Source organism: Oncorhynchus mykiss, chromosome 8 (genome assembly GCF_013265735.2).
Source record: "Oncorhynchus mykiss isolate Arlee chromosome 8, USDA_OmykA_1.1, whole genome shotgun sequence".
Classification (NCBI taxonomy): domain Eukaryota; kingdom Metazoa; phylum Chordata; class Actinopteri; order Salmoniformes; family Salmonidae; genus Oncorhynchus; species Oncorhynchus mykiss.
Window position 1 is genome coordinate 40,754,243 of NC_048572.1, and position 22,563 is coordinate 40,776,805.

A 22,563-nucleotide genomic window follows, 5' to 3' on the forward strand; every position below is an offset into this window, starting at 1 on the left:
TCTATAAATTATGTCTCCATAATCTAGCATGGGTAGGATGGTCATCTGAATCAGGGTTAGATTGGCAGCTAAGGTGAAAGAGGTACTTGTATGGTACAAGTACTTGTATGAGGTGACTACCTCAAGCTCTAAACCCTCGGAGGTAGTAATCACACCTGTTGGGAGGCGGCATTCTTCTTACCAAACCACATGACCTTTGTTGTGGAGGTGTTCAGTACAAGGTTATGGGTAGGGAAAGCTTGTTGGACACTAAGAACGCTTTGTTGTAGAGCATTTAACACAAAATTCAGCCAGCTGAGAATAAGACTGTATCATCTGCATATAAATGGATGAGAGAGCTTCCTACTGCCTGAGCTATGTAATTTGACAAGAGCGTGGGGCCTAGGATCGAGCCTTAGGGTACGCCCTTGGTGACAAGCAGTGGCTGAGACAGCAGATTTTTGGACTTTATACACTGCACTCTTCGACAGAGGTAGTTAGCAAACCAGGCCAAAGACCCCTCAGAGACACCGATACTCCTTAGCTGGCTCACAATAATGGGATGGTCTACAGTATCAAAAGCTTTGGCCAAGTCAATAAAAATAGCAGCACAACATTGCTTAGAATCAAGGGCAATGGTGACATCATTGAGGACCTTTAAGGTTGCAGTGACACATCCATAACCTGAGCGGAAACCAGATTGCATACGAGAGAGAATACTATAGAGATCACGAAACCAGTCAGTTGATTTTTCCAACACTTGATAAACAGGGCAAAATAGAAATAGGCCTATAACAGTTGGATCAGCTTGATCTTAAATAAAGGACGAACCGTGGCTGACTTCCAAGAAATGGGAACCTCCCCAGAAAGGAGAGAGAGGTTAAAAAGGTCAGAGATAGGCTTGGCGATGATAGGGGCAGCAACCATAAAGAAGAAAGGGTCTAAACCATCTGACCCAGTTTATGGAGCTCCTTTAGCACCTCGGACTCAGTGACTGCCTGCAGGGAGAAACTTTGTAGCAGGGCAGGGGAAAGAGAGGGAGAAGCATCGGGGATAGTCGCATTAGAAGGGGTGGGAGATGAGGAAATGTTGGAAGGGCAAGGAGGCATGGCTGAGTCAAATAGGAATCCTGACTTAAGGAAGTGGTGATTAAAGAGCTCAGCCAGGTGCTTCTTGTCAGTTACAACCACATCATCAACATTAAGGGACATGGGTAGCTGTGAGGAGGAGGGTTTATTCTCCAGGTCTTTAACCGTTTCCAGAAGTTCTTGGGATTAGACCCACAGAGAGAGAACTGATCCTTAAAGTAACTAACTTTGGCCTTCCGGATAGCCGGAGTGCACTTATTTCTCAATTGCCTGAACGAGGGCCAGTCAGCCTGAGTGTGTGTGCTGAGCCTTTTGACAAATGCAATTCTTGAGGTGGAGTAACTCTGCAAGATCACGGTCAAACCAGGGGCTAAACCTGTTTTTAATTCTAATTTTCTTGATGGGGGCGTGTTTAACAATAACACTGAAAATAGCAAAAAAGAATGTCCAAGCATCTTCGACAGAGCTGATTCTATACCAATTTACAGAGGCCAGGTCATGAAGGAAGACTTGCTCATTAATGTTTTTTAGCAAGCGTCTATGACAAATCAGGACAGGTCGTTTCACTGAGCAGCCATTACAATGGACCCAAAATATCAATGTTTTGTTCCCCAAGCCACTTAGTTATCACTTTTGCCAAATGGCAAGTTGCTCCATCATGCTGGAAAAGGCATTGTTCATCACCAAACTGTTCCTGGATGGTTGGGAGAAGTTTCTCTCGGAGGATGTGTTGGTACCATTCATTATTCATGGCTGTGTTCTTAGTCAAAATTGTGAGTGAGCCCACTCCCATGGATGAGAAGTAACCCCACACATGAATGGTCTCAGGATGCTTTACTGTTGGCATTGACACAGGACTGATGGTAGCGCTCACCTCGTCTTCCCCGGGCAAGCTTTTTTCCGGATGCCCCAAGATTTTCGGAAAGGGGATTCATCAGAGAAAATAAGTGTACCCCCGTCCTCAGCAGTCCAATGCTGAGTCCCTGTACCTTTTCAGAATATCAGTCTGTCCCTGATGTTTTTCCTGGAGAGACATGGCTTCTTTGCTGCCCTTCTTGACACCAGGCCATCCTTCAAAAGTCTTCACCTCACTGTGTGTGCAGATGCACTCACACTTGCCTGCTGCCATTCCTGAGCAAGCTCTGTACTGGTGGTGCCCCAATCTCGCATCTGAATAAACTTTAGGAGACGATCCTGGCGCTTGCTGAACCTTCTTGGGCGCCCTGAAGCCTTCTTCACAACAATTGAACCGCTCTCCTTGAAGTTCTTGATGATCCGATTAATGGTTGATTTAGGTGCAATCTTATTGGCAGCAATATCCTTGCCAGTCAAGCCCTTTTTGTGCAAAGCAATGATGACAGCACGTGTTTCCTTGCAGGTAACCATGATTGACAGAGGAAGAACAATGATTCCAAGCACCACCCTCCATTTGAAGCTTCCAGTCTGTTATTCGAACTCAATCAGCATGACAGAGTGATCTCCAGCCTTGTCCTCGTCAACACTCACACCTGTGTTTATGAGAGAATCACTGACATGATGTCAAATGGTCCTTTTTGTGGTAGGGCTGAAATGCAGTGAAAATGTTTTTGGGGGATTCAGTTCATTTGCATGGCAAAGAGGAACATTGCAATTAATTGCAATTCAACTGATCACTCTTCATAACATTCTGGAGTATATGCAAATTGCCATCATACAAACTGAGGCAGCAGACTTTGTGAAAATTAATATTGGTGTCATTCTCAAAACTTTTGGCCACGGCTGTACATCACATGGCAACAAGATCATATTGTACAGCAATTTCATCAGGTAAGATGAATACAAAGCCGGGGAGAGGTGGTTAGGATAGGAGGCCAAAAGTCTGTAGGATGTAGAGTTTTCAAGGAAAAATAACAAGCTGCTCTCCCTCTCTCTCTTCTTCTGCTCTCTCCATTCTCAAAGGTATCTCATTCTATGCCCCTCTGCTTTCCTCTTTCAAGGGCTGCCCTTCTCCTCTACCTCTCTCCCACTCTGACAGACAGAGAACGTCCACTGCAGTTCCTATAGTGTTAAACAGTCTATAGTTTTCTCCAGTGATGTTCAGATTGCTGTGTGTGTGACAGACTGACTGACACACTGTACTATTGCACCCAGCAGTGCAGCAGGGCACAGCACATTGTGTCATTCCCCTCCCCCTCCTTCCCTTTACTTCACTCTCCTCCTCCTTCCTCTCTTCACCCCCTTCTTCTTTCCCCTTTTCCTCCTTTTGCTCTCTTACCTCAGTTTAAAAAACGACGAAGCTGGAACGCAGCCAATTAACACAACAGGCCATTTCACAGAGCCGTGCAGAGGAATGAAGGAAGGGGAGAGAGAGGGGGAACGAGAGAGAAGCAGAGCTTACATAGCTACACACTGACCTACATACGTTTCCACCCAGCTGATTGAGTCTTACGCTGAAGCCTCCGGCCAATCATGGGCGGGGAGAGAGTGCCAGCCAGCCAATTGCGTGGGCCGTTCTCCACGGAGCTCTCACTGTCTCCAGAGTCTGTATAGTTTTCAGTAATCACACACGGAGAAAGAGTAAGAGAGTGCGAAGGAGAGCTCTACAGATGAAAGAGGCAGTAAAAAGAAAGAGAGTGAGGGGAGGGAGAGAGAGCAGTTGACAGAGAGGGGAAAAAAGAGACCTGGGAAGCTCAATGTGGCCCAGACAGACAAATATAAACGGACATTCCTCTCTCTTTCCCTCTCTCTCCTACGACACTAGTGAGACTGGCTGCAGACAGACAGATGAGGGCTAATTCGAGCTAATGCTAAAGAGTGGATTACCACCCTATATCTGTCCCTGTTCCTTTACCTGCCCACAGACTAAGCTAAGTCTAGCCTTTTCTGGCCTAGCACAGTCTGTGTCCTGACCTCCCTGGGTCTTAGAGCTTTAACATGGGCCTTGAAGATCTTTAAGACACACCAAAAATATCAACTATTAAAAGAATGAGCCAAGAATAGTTTGGGCTCTCATTAAAAACAGTTAGTTAACATGGGTTCATGTACAGTATGATGACAAAGTGGTTTGGTAGGTTCCAATCCGAACACCTACCATACATTGGTTTCTCCGCATCTATTCCTAGACCTTACTGAGTGTGCGTATGAGTGTTTGTGTATATCTGTGGACAGTCCATGGGTACAGTAAACAGGTTATGGCGTGTGCGTGCAGACTGTATTCATCCAGCTTTTTACATGACAAGGCTGTCTGTGTTTGGTGTTCAAAGTAAGCTGAGACTGACAACATAAACTTCTGACTCATCTCACTGTGCATACAGAGAGACAGAGACAGAGACAGATACACACAGACAGACAGACAGGCAGACACAGACAGACACAGACAGACAGACACAGACAGACAAACACAGACAGACAAACACAGACAGACAGACAGACAGAGAGAGAGAGAGAGAATTGCAGACAGACACTGTACACAGATCAGTCAGCATAGAGCACACATCAAACAGCATGCTGGCTTGTCTCTGGATGGCATGGCACACACTCTACACAGTACCCACACAAACTCCTGAATGTTGTGAAACCACCACAAGACAGACGGGTACGGATGGTACTCAAAAGTCATACTGGGGCCCATCAGAGGTGGCACTATCACCTAATAACATCACTTCATTCAGTTTGTCTCTCTTTGTCTAGGCTATTTCCCTCTTTCCTTTGCCATGCCATCCCTCTTTCTGCCATTGTACAAATGTTTCTCTCTTACATGCTCTCCATCTCTTTCCCAAACAAAATGTTTCATTGTTATTTACTAAAACCACGAATAACACTAAAACCAACCTCCCTTTAAGCAGAAGCATCCTGTAATAACACTAAAACCACCCTCTCTTTAAGCAGAGGCATCCTGTAATAACACTAAAACCAACCTCCCTTTAAGCAGAGGCATCCTGTAATAACACTAAAACCAACCTCTCTTTAAGCAGAAGAATCCTGTAATAACACTAAAACCAACCTCCCTTTAAGCAGAAGCATCCTGTAATAACACTAAAACCAACCTCCCTTTAAGCAGAGGCATCCTGTAATAACACTAAAACCAACCTCCCTTTAAGCAGAGGCATCCTGTAATACCACTAAAACCAACCTCCCTTTAAGCAGAGGCATCCTGTAATACCACTAAAACCAACCTCCCTTTAAGCAGAGGCATCCTGTAATAACACTAAAACCAACCTCCCTTTAAGCAGAGGCATCCTGTAATAACACTAAAACCAACCTCCCTTTAAGCAGAGGCATCCTGTAATAACACTAAAACCAACCTCCCTTTAAGCAGAGGCATCCTGTAATAACACTAAAACCAACCTCCCTTTAAGCAGAGGCATCATGTAATAACACTAAAACCAACCTCCCTTTACGCAGAGGCATCCTGTAATACCACTAAAACCAACCTCCCTTTAAGCAAAGGCATCCTGTAATTGAAGCTGAATGAGATTGCAGATAAATAAAGAGAACCATCACAATAATAGAGAGTGACGGACAGGACCAACAGTTTGTTGATGAAGCTAGTGTGCTGCTAGTTGAATAGGAGAGGTTTCATCTGACTAGGCAGGGCAGGGGCTCCTCTGGCACGATATCTTGTTCTGTTCCTCTTTCCATTTACAAAGAAAAAAACAGGCCTCTTTCTGCCGCGGCTACAAAAAAGGCACAGACGTCGTATAAGAAAAGGGTGAGAAAAACAAACAGAAGGAAGGGGAGAAAGTGAGGGAGGGAGGGAGAGAGCAAAAGGCCCACTAACCCATACTTAAAAAGAGACTACACTAACTGTTGCAGTAAGAGCTCTCCATCAGGACTAACAGCAATACACTATGCCACTGTGTATTGCCACTACCGTAGAAGTGCCACTTTGCAAGTGCCAGCTTCTGTATCATGGTAAAAAAAAAAAAACACATCACGGCCGACCGACCGACAGAGCTGGTCCCATCTGAGTCCATTAGAGAAGCCTTGGTATTACCGGGACAGTGGACAAGCTGGCCTAACAGGCTCCGTGTCTGGGTAGAACAACGTCCAATGTGATTTGGGGCTCTGGAGCAATTTCATGCCCCCATAAGCAATGCACACACACACACCCCTCTGTGTGTGTGTGTGCGCACTACTGCTCCATTGGTAGCACTGGTGCTCTCAACTTCAAAAAGTTAAGAGCACCACATGAAATTTAGGAGAGCCAGAAATAATTGTTTTAATTGATTGAGAAACAGCCTATATTGGGCCTATATGAATTCTATCTACTTTTGAAGCACATGTTGTGCCCTAGAAACTGTTTCTTTAAAAACATCAGGTTTGTGAGGAGGACATGCAAGATACCTGTCATTCATTCACTTCTATGATCATTGATTTCCTGAAGAAGCTATCCCTTTTTCCTTTATTTCTGTGCCCCCAAATGTTTAAAAATACTGGTAAAGTTATCAGGTTGTTAGCTAGTTAGCCAATGAGGTAACATGACTGAACAAAGTTGTCACGCCCTGGTCTTAGTATTTTGTGTTTTCTTTATTATTTTGGTCAGGCCAGGGTGTGACATGGGTTAATTATGTGGTGTGTTTTGTCTTGGGGTTTTGTAGGTATTGGGATTGTGGTATAGTGGTATAGTGGGGTTGTCTAGAAAAGTCTATGGTTGCCTGAAGTGGTTCTCAATCAGAGGCAGGTGTTTATCGTTGTCTCTGATTGGGAACCATATTTAGGCAGCCATATTCTTTGAGTGTTTCGTGGGTGATTGTTCCTGTCTCTGTGTTTGTTTGCACCAGATAACCTAAACAGCATTTCACGTTACGTTTATTGTTTGTATTGTTCGTGTTTATATTTTTATTAAACATGAATCGAAATAACCCTGCTGCATTTTGGTCCTCCTCTCTTTCGACGGAAGAAAACCGTAACAGAATCAACCACCACAACAGGACCAAGCGGCGTGGTGACAGGCAGCGGCAGCAGGAGCTGAGAAATCCAGATTTCTGGACATGGGAGGAGATATTGGATGGTAAAGGACCCTGGGCTCAGCCTGGAGAATATCGCCGCCCCAAAGAAGAACTGGAGGTGGCGAAAGCGGAGAGGCGCTGGTATGAGGAGGCAGCACGGTGACGCGGATGGAAGCCCGAGAGTCAGCCCCAAAAATGTATTGGGGGGAGGCACACAGGGAGTATGGCTAAGCCAGGTAAGAGACCTGCGCCAACTTCCTGTGCTTACCGGGGGGCTAGAGAGACCGGGCAGGCACCGTGTTATGCTGTGGTGTGCATAGCCCGGTGCGGTACATACCAGCTCCGCGTATCGGCCGGGCTACAGTAAGCATTGAGCCAAGTGTCATGAAGCCGGCTCTACAAATCTGGTCTCCAGTGCGTCTCCTTGGGCCGGCTTACATGGAACCAGCCTTGCGCTCGGTGTCCCCGGTTTGCCTGCATAGCCCAGTGCGGGCTATTCCACCTCGCCACACTGGCAGGGCGACCGGGAGCATTCAACCAGTTAAGGTTGGGCAGGCTCGGTGCTCAAGAGCTCCAGTGCGCCTGCACGGTCCGGTCTATCCAGTACCACCTCCACGCACCAGCCCTCCGGTGGCAGCTCCCCGCACCAGGCTTCCTGTGCGTGTTCTCGGCCCAGTACCACCAAGGCCAGCACCACGCACCAGGCCTTCAGTGCGCTTCGCCTGTCCAGCGCTGCCAGAGCCTTCCTCCTCTACAGCGCTGCCGGAGTCTCCCGCCTGTCTAGCACTGCCAGAGCCTTCCTCCTCTACAGCGCTGCCGGAGTCTCCCGCCTGTCTAGCACTGCCAGAGCCTTCCTCCTCTACAGCGCTGCCGGAGTCTCCCGCCTGTCCAGCACAGCCAGAGCTGCCAGTCTGCAAGGAGCTGCCAGTATGCAAGGAGCTGCCAGTCTGCAAGGAGCTGCCAGTATGCAAGGAGCCGCCAGAGCTGCCAGTATGCAAGGAGCCGTCAGAGCCGCCAGTCAGCATGGAGCAGCCAGAGCCGCCAGTCATCATGGAGCAGCCAGAGCCGCCAGTCAGCATGTATCAGCCAGAGCCTCCAGTCAGCATGGAGCAGCCAGAGCCGCCAGTCAGCATGGAGCAGCCAGAGCCGCCAGTCAGCATGGAGCAGCCAGAGCCGCCAGTCAGCATGGAGCAGCCAGAGCCGCCAGTCAGCATGGATCTGCCAGAACCACCAGCCAGCCAGGATCTGCCAGAGCCATCTACCTGTCTGAGCTTCCTCTCAGTCCCGAGCTACCCCTCAGTCCCGAGCTACCCCTCAGTTCCGAACTGTCCCTCAGTCCGGAGCTGCCCCTCAGTCCAGTGGGGCCCTTGGTTAGGGTTACTAAGCCAAGGTCGGTGGCGAGGGTTGCCAATCTAAGGACGAGATGCATGCGGACTAAGACTTTGTTGGAGTGGGGTCCACGTCCCGCGCCGGAGCCGCCACCGTGGACTGACGCCCACCCGGACCCTCCCCTATGGGTTTAGGTGTGCGGCCGGGAGTCCACACCTTGGGGGGAGGGGGTGCTCTGTCACGCCCTGGTCTTAGTATTTTGTGTTTTCTTTATTATTTTGGTCAGGCCAGGGTGTGACATGGGTTAATTATGTGGTGTGTTTTGTCTTGGGGTTTAGGTTTTCACGTTACGTTTATTGTTTGTATTGTTCGTGTTTATCTTTTTATTAAACATGAATCGAAATAACCCCGCTGCATTTTGGTCCTCCTCTCCTTCGATAGAAGAAAACCGTAACAAGTTTAAACAAATGGTTAATGACGTCGACGTGCGAGTGTTTTAGACCTGCCCACAGCATGGTTTATGCAGTAGTGGTGCGTGGGTCAAATCATTGGGGAAGCTAGGGAAAAAAAGCCAAATTATAACCTGTGTGTTGTAATAATTGCTTTGTAACCTGTTAGTTCATATGCCTTGCCACCGTGATATATATGCCTATGGCCGAGACAATAAGAAGACACAATGGCAGAAAAAATTCAAACACACCTTTGTTTCATCACAGAGCAACATCTGTCCAGTGGAGTCCATAAAGTATTGAACAACCAATTACATGGCCTCCCGGTCGCGAACCCAGAGTCTCTGGTGGCACAGCTAGCCCTGCAATGCAGTGCACTAGACCACTGCGGCACAATTGGCCAAGCTTCGTCCGGGTTAGGGAGAGTTTGTCCGGTAGGGTTATCCTTGTCTCATCGTGCACCAGCGACTCCTGTGGCAGGCCGGGCGCAGTGCACGCTAACCAGGTCGCCAGGTGCACAGTGTTTCCTCCGAGACATTGGTGCGGCTGGCTTCCGGGTTGGATGCACGCTATGTTAAAGAAGCAGTGCGGCTTGGTTTGGGTTGTGTTTTGGAGGACGCATGGCTTTCGACCTTCGTCTCTCCCGAGCCCGTATGGGAGTTGTAGCGATGAGACAAGATTGTAACTACTAACAATGCCCTCATCAGACCACACACAGCATTGTAACCCAATGCTGCTGTCAGAGAGAGAGAGAGGAGGGTGGAAGTGAGACAAAGCAATTATTTTCTGTGATTAGGATGGCAGCAAAGCCATGTCTCCTGTCATTAAAGTATATATTTCCCTCACACTCTCTCTCTCTCTCTCTCTCACACACACACTCTCCCTTCCCTTTCTCTCCCTTGGCTGGGTAATGGCAGCTAGGTGGAGTGGTGTACATCGTAGAGACAGGCTCGGAAGAAAACAAATAAACATTTTAAAACCCAGACTCATAGTGGCAAGACAAATTCTAAAATGGTAACTTAAATTGACTCAAGGACTAGGGATTGCTGGAACGTCGGCGTGTGAGTATGTGTCTGTGTGTGTGTACCAGGGGGCTATTTGGGGCCCACGCAGTAAGTGCCACTATTGGGTTAAACTCCAGATATTAAGCCCACCCTATACTAGTGTTAAGTTCGCCAACAAAAAAAGTTACGAAAATATTAATCAAACAACTATTTTTATTTGGCAATTCATGAGATGATAACTGACTAAATAGACCCAGGAAGAAAAAAAACATTTGGTTGATGGAAATGAGACCAGACAAAATGATCTCTGTGACTAGTAAGTGGACTGGACAAGATTTTTTGAGAGATTTTCAGTGTCATTCGTTTGGTCCAATCAAAAGCATACATGACATTAGCAGAATTGTAAGGCTTTCTCATTGCAATGTTGGTATTGGTGGAAAATAAATTCCATGCCCAGGTCATTCACAACTCACGAGTCACCTCTCTTCCCGGCAACCATTCTCCAATCTGGCGCCAACAAATCATTGATGCAAATAAGGCATACCACGGCTACACCACGGTACAGCTCCAGGTAAAAAAAAAAGGGCCTACGTGACGTTTGGAGCCACTTTACCTAAAGTGTCAATTCAAACAAGACTGAATGCAACGTTTCCACGGGAGATGACAGTGTTTGTACCCACAAGATGACGGGGAAAAATATTACCTACCTCAAGAGACATCTGAAAGCACATCATCCCAAAATACAGTGCATTCAGAAAGTATTCAGACTCCTTGACTCTTTCGAAATTTTGTTACGTTACAGCCTTATTCATCAATCTACACACAATACCCAATAATGAAAAAGCAAAAACAGGTTAAGACATTGTTGCAAATCTCTCTCAAAAAAAAAAAATTAAATATCATATTTACATAATTATTCAGACCCTTTACTTGGTTCAAAATCAAATAACATTTTACTGGTCACATACACATGGTTAGCAGATGTTAATGAGAGTGTAGCGAAATGCTTGTGCTTCTAGTTCCGACCATGCAGTAATATCTAACAAGTAATCTAACAAATTCACAACAACTACCTTATACTCACAAATGTAAAGGGACGAATAAGAATATAGAAATATATGAATGAGCGATGGTCGTGCGGTAGATGGTATAGCATACAGTATATACATGTGAGATGAGTAATGTAGGATATGTAAACATTATTAAAGTGCAATTTTTTAAAGTGACTAGTGATACCTTTATTAAATACATTTTTTAAAGTGGCCAGAGATTTGAGTCTGTATGTTGGCAGCAGCCACTCTGTGTTGGTGATTGGCTGTTGAACAGTCTGATGGCCTTTTGAGATAGAAGCTGTTTTTCAGTCTCTTGGGTCCCAGCTTTGATGCACCTGTACTGACCTTGCCTTCTGGATGATAGTGGGGTGAACAGGCAGTGGCTCGGGTGGTTGTTGTCCTTGATTATCTTTTTGGCCTTCCTGATGTAACGGGCCTAACGAGTGACTGCATCACAGTGTTGTGGCGTCACTACAGCCTGGGGTCCGACCGTAAGGCACTACAGAGGGCAGTGCGTACGGCCCAGTACATCACTGGGGCCAAGCTTCCTACCATCAAGGACCTATATACTAGGCAGTGTCAGAGGAAGGCCCAAAAAATTGTCAGGACTCCAGACACCCAAGTCATAGACGGTTCTCTCTGCTACCGCACGGCAAGCGGTACCGGAGAGCCAAGTCTAAGACCAAAAGTCTCCTTAACAACAGCCATAAGACTGATGAACAATGAATCAAATGGCCACCCGGACTATTTACATTGACACCCCCCCCCCCCCCCACTTTAGTTTATTTGGTCAATATTTTTTTAACTCTTTCTTGAACTGGATTGTTGGTTAAGGACTTGTAAGTAAGCATTTCATGGTAAGGTCTACAACCTGTTGTATTCGGCGCATGTGACAAATAAAGTTTGATTTGAATTGATCCCAGACTGTGTCAAAACTGTCTGTGACCAGGAGTCCCATAGGCTGGCACACAATTGGCCCAGCGTCGTCCGGGTTTGGCCCGGGGGCTTTACTTGGCTCATCGTGCCAGCAGGCTGACTTCGGTCGTCAGTAGAACGTTTTTTCATCCGACAAATTGGTGCAGCTGGCTTCCGGGTTAAGCGAGTGGGTGTTAAGAAGCGCGGCTTCACGGGTCATGTTTTGGAGCCTCTCGTGAGCCTGTTGGGGAGTTGCAAAGATGAGACAAAATCGTTATCACAAAATTTGGGGAGAAAAAGGGCGTAAAAATGACAACAACAAAAACAAAAAATGGTGAAGTGACTAAAATGTAAGGGCATTTAGTTGACTAAAATGGCTGACAGTTTTTGTCATTTTGACAATAATTAGACTAAATCCTAATACAAATGAAGACTTAATGATGTTTTAGTCAAAATGACTAAGACTAAATCTAAAAAGAGTTCAATAATTAACACTGCCCTATACCCATGCCAAACCATTCATTCTACCCCCCATATTTCCCCTCCTCCAAACCCCTTTTAAACACCAGCACCCACCAGTCTGTGTGTAATTAATCAAATATGAGAATATGCCTGTCTAAGTGAAGCACTGGGGTGAGGACCACAGGAGTGGACTAGGAAAGTAGAGGAGCGGAGCAGAGTCGACCTCAGCATTGCGTGACTTGTGCACATCACACTGCAGAGAGTTACTCCAGACCAGGGATTTAAAATGACACATTATTCAGACCATCACCATGGCGCCACAGACTCACATTACACAGACGCTACTTAGAGAACTGGGAGGGGGGGGGGGGTGGCGAAAGAGGGAGAGCGAGAGAGAGAGATCATGGCCAGAGCTTGCGTGAAAACACAAACACAGTGACAGGTTCAGAGGGGAAGGTAGTAATTTGAGGGTCATTAAAGGAGCCTGTGCTTCTCCTCACGGTAGGCCATGGTCTCTATCCTGCTCTTGCCCAGTAACACTTCCTGTTAAGCACTGCTTATTTCCGGTTTCATATAAACAAACCAGCTAGGGGTGGACTGTATAGTCTCCAAGACATATGTAAACGGGGTGAATTGGGTCTCACTTGGGTCTCACTTGTTGCAACTGTTTGAGATGCACCATTTTTACAATAGGGCCCTGTGCTGCCGTAACCAAAATTAAGATGCATTCCCAAAATACATCTGTGTGTGTGTGTGTGTCTCCAGTGATGTAAACCTGGCACACACACACACACACACACACAGTGTAAGATTTTCCACCTGCGCGTGCCAGTCTAACCACATCCCTGTCTTTAGTGTAATCAGTGTGTAAGGCATGATGGGAGTGATTGTTAGTGAGATCCTATCTGAAGCTTGGCTCCTCCACAGAGCACAGAGGGAACACACACACACACACTATTGCCATCCATTTTGGGAATGCATCTTAATTTTGGTCGAGAGCAACAAGATGGAATCGAGTCATGGAGATTAACAATGGGAGAGTAGTGCAAATACAGAGAGCTGTAGGAGATTTTTCTTCATTTATAGAGGCTACAGCAGACTTCAAGGGCTCTGCTTGTAGTGAGGAGAAGTGCTATGGGGGACAACTTGTTTTTGCTCACTTCACTGTTTTACATCCAGCCAAATGAGGGGGCTAGCAGTGTGTGAGAGAGAGAGAGAGAGAGAATGAGTGAGCAAATGAGAAAAGGGGAGAGACAGAGACAGAGAGCGAGAGCGGGTAAGCTTTCCCTTCAGCCAAGAACATGCTCTTAAAAATGTATACAGTGATCTGAATTAATCCAGAGAACATTAAATGATTGAGACGCAGCTTTGAACAGAGCAGATCAGAAGTGTGTGACATGGGTTAGAGTAGAGAGGATAGGGAACATTGGCCTGACGACTCACACAAATTTATTCATCTGTTCTGTCATTTGCTACATACTTTAGTCTGAGACTACCATCATTGAAATCATTTGTGGTGACGAGGGGTACGAGGGGCGTTGTACAAAACAAAACATTGCATTTCAATGCCTTTCAATAGAATAGACATTCATTGTTATTGCCTGTCTCTATGACTCCAGAATGAAATCCATCAGCCTGTCTTTTGTACACAAACACTGACAGCAAAGGGGTGATGTCAGCACCATAACAACCTCCAAAGCATACTCCCGTCCCATCTTCACAGAAAGACATCTGATAAAGGCCTAATGGCTTTTGTTCATCCCCTTCTTCCATTTTTCTCCCTCCCTCTATCCCTCCCTCCCCAAGTGGCATCCTCCCCCCTATCTTGATAGGAGCACTAATCATTTTGGTGCTGGAGAATCCACACATACACCATGGAGAGGGAAGGGAAGTCCACTAAAATGATAATCACCATCTATCTCTGCTGGTTTATTGGGGTACGTTTTCATATACTGTATGCCCCCTGACCAAATGGAGGTTGGAGGTGAGGTGGGATGCAGTCTATGACAGACATTACTGCAATAACACAGTAATAAATGACTGTGACAAATGAATGGATGAGTTATTGTTTAATTGTACTTCAAGAATGATGTTCCCTCCAGCTTAATACAGCACACACACACAAACTAATCCTAGAAAGTGGAAACTAGGTGAGTGTGTGCGTGGGGTGTTTTCAAGATAATTAACATGTGTCTGGAATGTACTACACAGTGCATATGTAAGAACTGGAACATTGGGGGGGATTTCCTTCAAATACATTTGTGTGTATATGTGAGTTTTTATGCATGTGTTTATTTAGCAACAGTGTATGTACAGTGGCTTGCTAAAGTATTCACCCCCTTTGCATTTTTCCTATTTTGTTGTCTTACAACCTGGAATTAGAAATAGATTTTTGGGGGGGTTGTAATCATTTGGATTTACACAACATGCTTACCACTTTGAAGACGCAAAATATGTTTACAGCTGCAAGTCTCTTGGGGTATGTTTCTATAAGCTTGGCACATGTAGCCACTGGGATTTTTGCCCATTCTTCAAGGCAAAACTGCTCCATTTCCTTCAAGTTTGATGTGTTTTGCTGGTGTACAGCAGTCTTTAAGTCATACCACAGATTCTCAATTGGATTGGGTGTGGACATTGACTAGGCCATTCCAAGACATTTAAATATTTCCCCTTAAACCACTCAAGTGTTGTTTCAGCAGTATGCTTATGGTCATTTTCCTGCTGGAAGGTGAACCTCCGTCCCAGTCTCAAATCTCTGGAAGACTGAAACAGGTTTCCCTCAAGAATTTCCCTGTATTTAGCATCATTCCTTCAATTCTGACCAGTTTCCCAGTCCCTGCCGATGAAAAATATCCCCAAAACATGATGTTGCCACCACCATGCTTCACTGTGGGGATGTTATGCTCGGGGTGATGAGAGGTGTTGGGTTTGTGCTAGACATAGCATTTTCCTTGATGGCCAAAAAGCAAAATGTTCTTCCATATGGTTGGGGAGTCTCCCACATGCCTTTTGGCGAACACCAAACATGTTTGAACTCCAATCTCCGCTGTGGAGCTTTGCAGCTCCTTCTGGGTTATCTTTGGTCTCTTTGTTGCCTCTTTGATTAATGCCCCCCTTGCCTGGTCCGTGAATTTTGGTGGGCGACCCTCTCTTGGCAGGTTTGTTGTGGTGCCATATTCTTTAAATGTTTTAATAATGGATTTAAAAATGGTGCTCCGTGGGATGTTCAAAGATTTGTGATATTTTTTTAGAACCCAATCCTGATCTGCACTTCTCCACAACTTTGTCCCTGACGTGTTTGGCAAGCTCCTTGGTCTTCATGGTGCCGCCTGCTTGGTGGTGCCCCTTGCTTAACCTCTCTAGGGTATGTGGGACGCTAGCGTTCCATCTAGCCAACATCCAGCGACACGTTAGGGTCCACTCATTCAGACTGGCCTTACTCCCTCATTTATAAGAATACAAGCCTGAAACAATTTCTAAAGACGGTTGACATCTAGTGGAAGGCATAGGAACTGCAAATGGAGTCCTAAGTCAATGGATACTGTAATGGCATTGAATAGAAAACTACAAAACCAACAACAAAAAAACTACTTCCTGAATGGATTTTTCTCAGGTTTTCGCCTGCTAAAGCAGTTGTTATACTCAGACACTTTTTTAACAGTTTTGGAAACTTTAGAGTGTTTTCTATCCAAATCTACCAGTTATATGCATATCATATCTTCTAGGCCCGAGTAGCAGGCCGTTTAAATTGGGCATGCTTTTCATCCAAAATTCTGAATGCTGCCCCCTACCCTACAAAGGTTAAAGGTATTGCAGACTAATAAAAATCCATTTAAATTACAGGTTGTAATGCAACAAAATAGGAAAAAAGCCAAGGGGGATGAAAACTTTTGCAAGGCACTGCATGCATGCATGCATGCGTGTGTATGTATGTATGTATATGTGTATCTCCCTGCTCCGCATCAGTGACATAACTGAGCCTGAGAATGGGCCTCTGCTCTGCAGCTGTTGAGGGGGTCTAGACTCTGAGCTGCCTGGCTGCTTGTTGCATCAGGCTTAAGTAACACAGGGGCCCAAAGTTCACTGGAGCAGCGCTAGGAACACAGACACACACACACACTTTAACCACACTCAGTCACATGTTCACACACACACAGAGAAAAAAGCACACACACACACTTACCTGTGCTTCAGGCATGTTTACAGGCCCTATTTTGGTCTCTCTCGCTCTCCCTTTGTTCTGCCATACCATAGCTACACTTAGCACACATTTCAACAGCAGCAAACTTTGTGAAGTACCTCAACTCCTCCATGGAGTTGAAAGGAGACTAGAGGTTTTGAAATTAAACTCCAACGTGCTATGCATGATACATCAAACATGGAAATTCTTAAACCTTTACTGTCCTCTATTGTTGCATGCCTTTCTTTGTTTGCTGAAATCCATACTTTATCAAATACAACCACCAACTGTTTCCTTGTTGAGATTCAATTGGCACATGCACATTCGTGCTGAGTTGACATCTTAGAGCAACAACAATGAAGAAACAGTCGGTGGTTGTATTTGATTTTTTTTAAATTAATTAAGTATGGATTTCAGCACAGCGACTTCAAGGAGTCAGAGGTTCATTTAAAAAAAACTATATTCTGTAATCAACTCCATGGAGGAGTTGAGGTATTTGGCAACTCCAAACTAGACCTCTCCCTCCAGACAGGAGTCAAGCTGTTATATTCCCTGTGGAGCAACCATAGTCTACCCTGGAATTGTTAGCAAGAAAGACTGACTTCAGTGGTGATTTTAGCAAGTAAATCTTGGTGGGGCAAACTTACCAAAAATATACGTGGGTAACAAGCCAGCAAAGCCACTACACAACACAAAACAATACATGAATTGCACCATAACGGTGACAAACAATGCCCACAAGTTGCTAGATCCTACATAAAACAGTCCCAACAGCAGAGCTTTCTTTTCAGCACCATGGAATGAATGCTTACCACCACTACACCTGGTTATCAGCAGAGCCTTACCTGGGAGCAAAACAGTTCATTCAGCCTCATTTACCACCATAGCTGATATGGCTGACTTGCTACCTCTTAAGGCTAGGCAGAATACTGCCCCCTTTGGAGGAATTGCGTGCCCATAGTAAACTGAAAAAAAATCTGTCAAAAATTGCTAATATATGCATATAATAGATATATTATTATATTATATATTATTATTGGATAGAACACACTCTAAAGCTTCTAAAACCGTTGGAATTATGTCTGTAAGTATAGCAGAACTCACAGGGCAGGCATTCTTCCAAACTAGTTTTGTGGTCATGAAAGTTGGGGCAACTTTGACGTGATCGCCCCCACCCTTCCCAACCAGCTATGGATCTGGGGATACTTTCTATGTCTTCCACTAGATGTCCTCATTCAGTAGAGCGTTTAATCGTTCAAATCCCGCGAGGGAGGGGTCGTTCCCAAAAGGGAACCCTAACCCGTCATCAGGTTAAAACTTATTCAGGGTTGGTGGGTCCCCTGCGGGACAGTTGCGCTAACATAGGCTAATGCGATTAGCATGAGTTTGTAAGTAACAAGAACATTTCCCAGGACATATGTGATATTGGCAGAAAGCTTAAATTCTTGTAAATCTAACCGCACTGTCCAATTTACATTAGCTATTACGGTGAATAACATGCTAATGTTTGAGGAGAGTGCACAGTTTTGAACATGAAAAGTTAAAAATAAACAAATTAGGCACGTTTGGGTAGTCTTGATACAACATTTTGAACAGAAATACAATGGTTCATTGGATCAGTCTAAAACTTTGCGCGTACACTACTGCCATCTACTGGATAAAATCAAAATTGCACCTGGCATGGAAAAATACATTATGGCCTTTCTCTCAAATTTCAAAGATGGTACAGTTTTTTTTCTCTGAATTATCTTATACCAGATCTAATGTGTACAAATGTGGTTTCTACTGACAATTGAGATGTACAAACTATGACATAAGGGAATGAGAGGATAAGAGGCAATCCTTAATTTTGATTAAGAGCAAGCTAAGGCTGACGTAGTCAATATAACTATTTGTTCAGCACTTTTGAAATGTACAGCAACAGAAATCAGAACAAGGGTCGTTCTTACAGTATTCTTCCTGTACACCAAGTCAGTACCGAAGGATAAGTAAAGGGAGCATATAAGCAGACAATGAAAGCTCTTACTATATTCAATGATGACATTTCTCTAAAACAGGCAATAGACTACATGTGCACCACCAAGTCAGAACAGTAGGCTGAATTATGAGGGGGAAAGGGACCAAATGGGCTACTAACAGCTTACTACTACATGACATACACTTAGTATTACTTTCTTAGCTACAGTATACACATCTCCCTGGCATATTACATAATTAATGCAGCAGTATACAATACATTTTTGGTGAGACAAAACCGCGACTCGTCGGTGAAAGTACTTTTTGCCAGTCCTGTCTGGTCCAGCAACTGTGGGTTTGTGCCCATGGGCGAAGTTGTTGCCGGTGATGTCTGGTGAGGACCTGCCTTACAACAGGCCTACAAGCCCTCCGTCCAGCCTCTCTCGGCATATTGCGGACAGTCTGAGCACTGGTGGAAGGATTGTATGTTCTTGGTGTAACTCTGGCAGTTGTTGTTGCCATCATGTACCTGTCCCGTAGGGGTGATGTTCGGATGTACCGATCCTGTGCAGATGTTGTTACACGTGGTCTGCCACAGCGAGTACGATCAGCTGTCCTTCCAGTAGCGCTGTCTTAGGCGTCTCACAGTATGGATATTGCAATTTATTGCCCTGGCCACATCTGCAGTCCTCATGCCTACTTGCAGCATGCCGAAGGCACATTCATGCAGATGAGCAGGGACCCTGGGGATCTTTCTTTTGGTGTTTTTCAGAGTCAGTAGAAAGGCCTCTTTAGAGTCCTAAGTGTACATAACTGTGACCTAATTGCCAACCGTCTGTAAGCTGTTAGAGTCTTAACGACCGTTTCACAGGTGCATGTTCATTAATTGTTTATGGTTCATTGAACAAGCATGGGAAGCAGTGTTTAAACTCTATACAATGAAGATCTGTGAAGTTATTTTGATTTTTACAAATTATCTTTGAAAGGCACGGTCCTGAAAAAGGGACGTTTCTTTTTTTGCAGAGTTTATATATTTTTTCTATTGTTTGCAAACTGATTTGTGACACGCATTGATTCTAAAATAACATGAAAAACAGGCAACAGGTGGGGCTCAAAACATGACCGACGGGTAATCACTGCTGAATTTTTACATTTCCCAACCTACTCATAACTGTGTTCAATGAAAGATGGATGATCTACATGACTGCACTAAATGTGATTGATTATCTACATCAGGGGTCTCCAACAGGTCAACCACGAGCTACCACCTATGAGTAGCTTGCTAAACAATTCCAAAAGTACATGCAATTTGTCATGTGTTCCATACCAAACTGTCATAAACAAATCTCACAAGTAAGCTCTCCACAATGAATTTCAATAGAAAACTTTTAAAAATAGACAAGATCCTGCAGAGGAAATACCTGTCTATTTATGGAAAAATTGCCCTGATTAACTCCTTAGTCATATATCAGTTTACTCACTTACTTATGGCACTGCCTACTCCTGATTATTCATTTTTCAAATCATATGAGCAAAACAATATTTTGCTTTATCTGGAACTCTAAACCAGGAAAAATCAAATGAGCCTATCTATATAATGAATATGAATTGGGTGGGTTGAGATTATTAATTATAAAAGCACTAAACCTCTCTGTAAAAGCTTCACTTAATCAAAAGTTTTACTTGAACCCTAAATGGTTCTCAGTAGATTACTAAGAAAAGATCATCCAGATTGCCATGTCTCATTTTCGATTAATTGAAAATTATACTTTTTTCAAAGTATCTGTATTTTTCAAACAAGCATTGCAGAGCTAGCTACAATTTCAATTTCATCCACCTGAAAGGATAGAACAAATATTACAACAAATATTATGGCTGAACTCAAATGTGCTGGTTGATAAAATACCTGTATTTATGGGAAAGATGTTTGAAAAGGGTATTTTGTTCATAAATTATATTGTAAATTAGAATGGTAGTTATCAGAATTGTAGGGGAAGGTCTGCTCAATCCAAGAGTAAACCCAGTTGATTAAAGCATTACCCCAAAAATGGAGGAGGCAGGTGGCAGCGGGAGGGGATGTAGGGAACTGGTCTGTCTGCCCAATATAAAGGATCTGGCGGAGGAATAAAAACAGCATAAATAGGAAAGTATTCCAGTTTCATTTGAGGACCAGGATGTTGACAATTGTGCCATAGAGATTGCAAAATAGTTGGGAAGAGATTTTTGATGTACCAATTCCATGGTACAGGGTGTATGAGTTGATATATAACACAACGCAAGATTCAAGACTTTGTGCTTGAAAAAATTATTATATTGAATTCGTGCCACCAACAAATGTTGAATATTTGGGGCATAAAATCATCGAAACTCTGCAGATTTTGTTATGAGGATACAGAATCAATAGACCATTTATTTTGGTATTGCCCTCAGGTAGCCTGTTTCTGGTCTCAGGTTCAAGAATGGCTGAAAATGCATAGCATTGATCTAAAATTGACCCTAGAAATTGTACTGCTAGGAGATCTGGAGAGACCGGGTCAGTCAATTACTAATACTCTTAGTAAAAATATTTATCTTCAACTCGCAATCTGTGGATTCTATTCGAATAGGATAGAAATTATACGTTAAACATCACAGCATAGTTGAAAGATATATGGTGCAGAGAAATCGAAGAGGGGGGCCAGCAGAGATAGGTGGGATGGGCAGAGGGAAGCTGAGGGTTGGGATGTGGAATTAGAGACAAGTGGGAGCGGAGTTGCTGTGCGGGAGATAGAATGATGGTCAAAGATATTAAAAAAATAAAGTCAAAATAAAACATAATAAAAAGTATGTTTGAATGACACTGAGGGGCAGTGTTTTTACAACTAATGCCGGTTTATTTCTATATATATATTTTCATGCATTGTTGTTTGCTGTTTTCTCCTGTCTTTTTCTTTTTTCTCTTTAGTTCATTTTCTTGGTTGTTGCTGCATTGGGGGTTCTTGGGGATGGGGAATGGAACTAATTGTATCTTATTTTTATTTTTCTTCTTGGGGGTGGGGGGGGCTGTGGGAGGGGTCTCGAATGGTTGAGGGACAGCTATTGGGGAACTGTGGGGGGGATCTTGGAGGGTTCATGTTCATGTTTTTTGGCCTGGTGGGAGATCTGTCAACGTGCCCTTGAGCAGGGCATTGACCCTGGATGCTTCTGTGTGTAGCTCTGAATGGGAGTCTATTGGATGACTGGTGTGATGTAGTTGTTGAGCGGCTTCACTGCAAGTATATCCAACACCGCATGCTTACAAACAACTGACATTATACCACCCCTGCTTAGCCACTATTGGCTTAAAAAAGCAAAACCTAACACAATATTTGCCAATAAATTTCCAGCAATATCACCCGTCTGTATGTGTGGTGTGCGCATTTGTCTATCACTCCGTGTTAACTGCAAAGTAGGTTTACCTGGCAGAGGTACTGTATTCATGAGTAAGTATATAATTTGTATCTATTATTTGCTATTAGCAAACTTTGTGACATGAGTAGCAGCAGTACAGAACCATCGCTAGACCAGCACATTCTTCACTCCCTAGACCCACAATTAAATGGCCAGATGCCTAATTAAAGGGGAATTACATTGAAAAATAAATGTTTGTTTTCTGTCAGACCAGCACATTCCTCAATAGATACAACCTAAAACAAAATATATTCTGATCTGATTTAACCATCGACATGGAATTTCATTTTTCCTCTATGAACAATTGTAATTTTGAGAGCGAAAAAAAATACAAACAAACAATCTAAAACCAGGAAAAATTAAACTGAGAAAACAGAATTTTGGAAAATATAAAACCAAAAAAAAAATCACAGATTTTAAATTGGCCCCCTTAGAGTTGTTTATTAACCATTATTTTTTACCGGGTATATTAACAGAAAACATAGTGCACTACTTTCTTTTGTACACAAAGAATCCAGGGAAGAGTTACAAGGGAGAGGAAGAGAAGAATGTGCCTACTTGAAAGCTAGAAAAAAAAAGTGACATACATTTTTTTTTTTTAAGTAGTGTGTGTAATGAGTGACGTCATTCAGTGAGAGGAGAGAAACCAACAGGGATTATTAGGATCTGCTGAGCAAATCTACTCAACAAAGCCAGCTCTCCCATCTGACCTGTATGAAACCTAAGACGACAAACTAACCACTCTGTCCTGGACCCCAACTGACAGTGAAATCACAAACTGAACGCGGGT

At 44.1% G+C, this 22,563-nt stretch overlaps 1 protein-coding gene across 1 annotated transcript in view; it reads right to left on the minus strand.

Moving 5' to 3' along the window:
• Positions 1-22,563, minus strand: part of LOC110529912 (forkhead box protein O3) — a 55,235-nt gene that overhangs the window by 29,846 nt on the left and 2,826 nt on the right. The window lies entirely within an intron of this gene.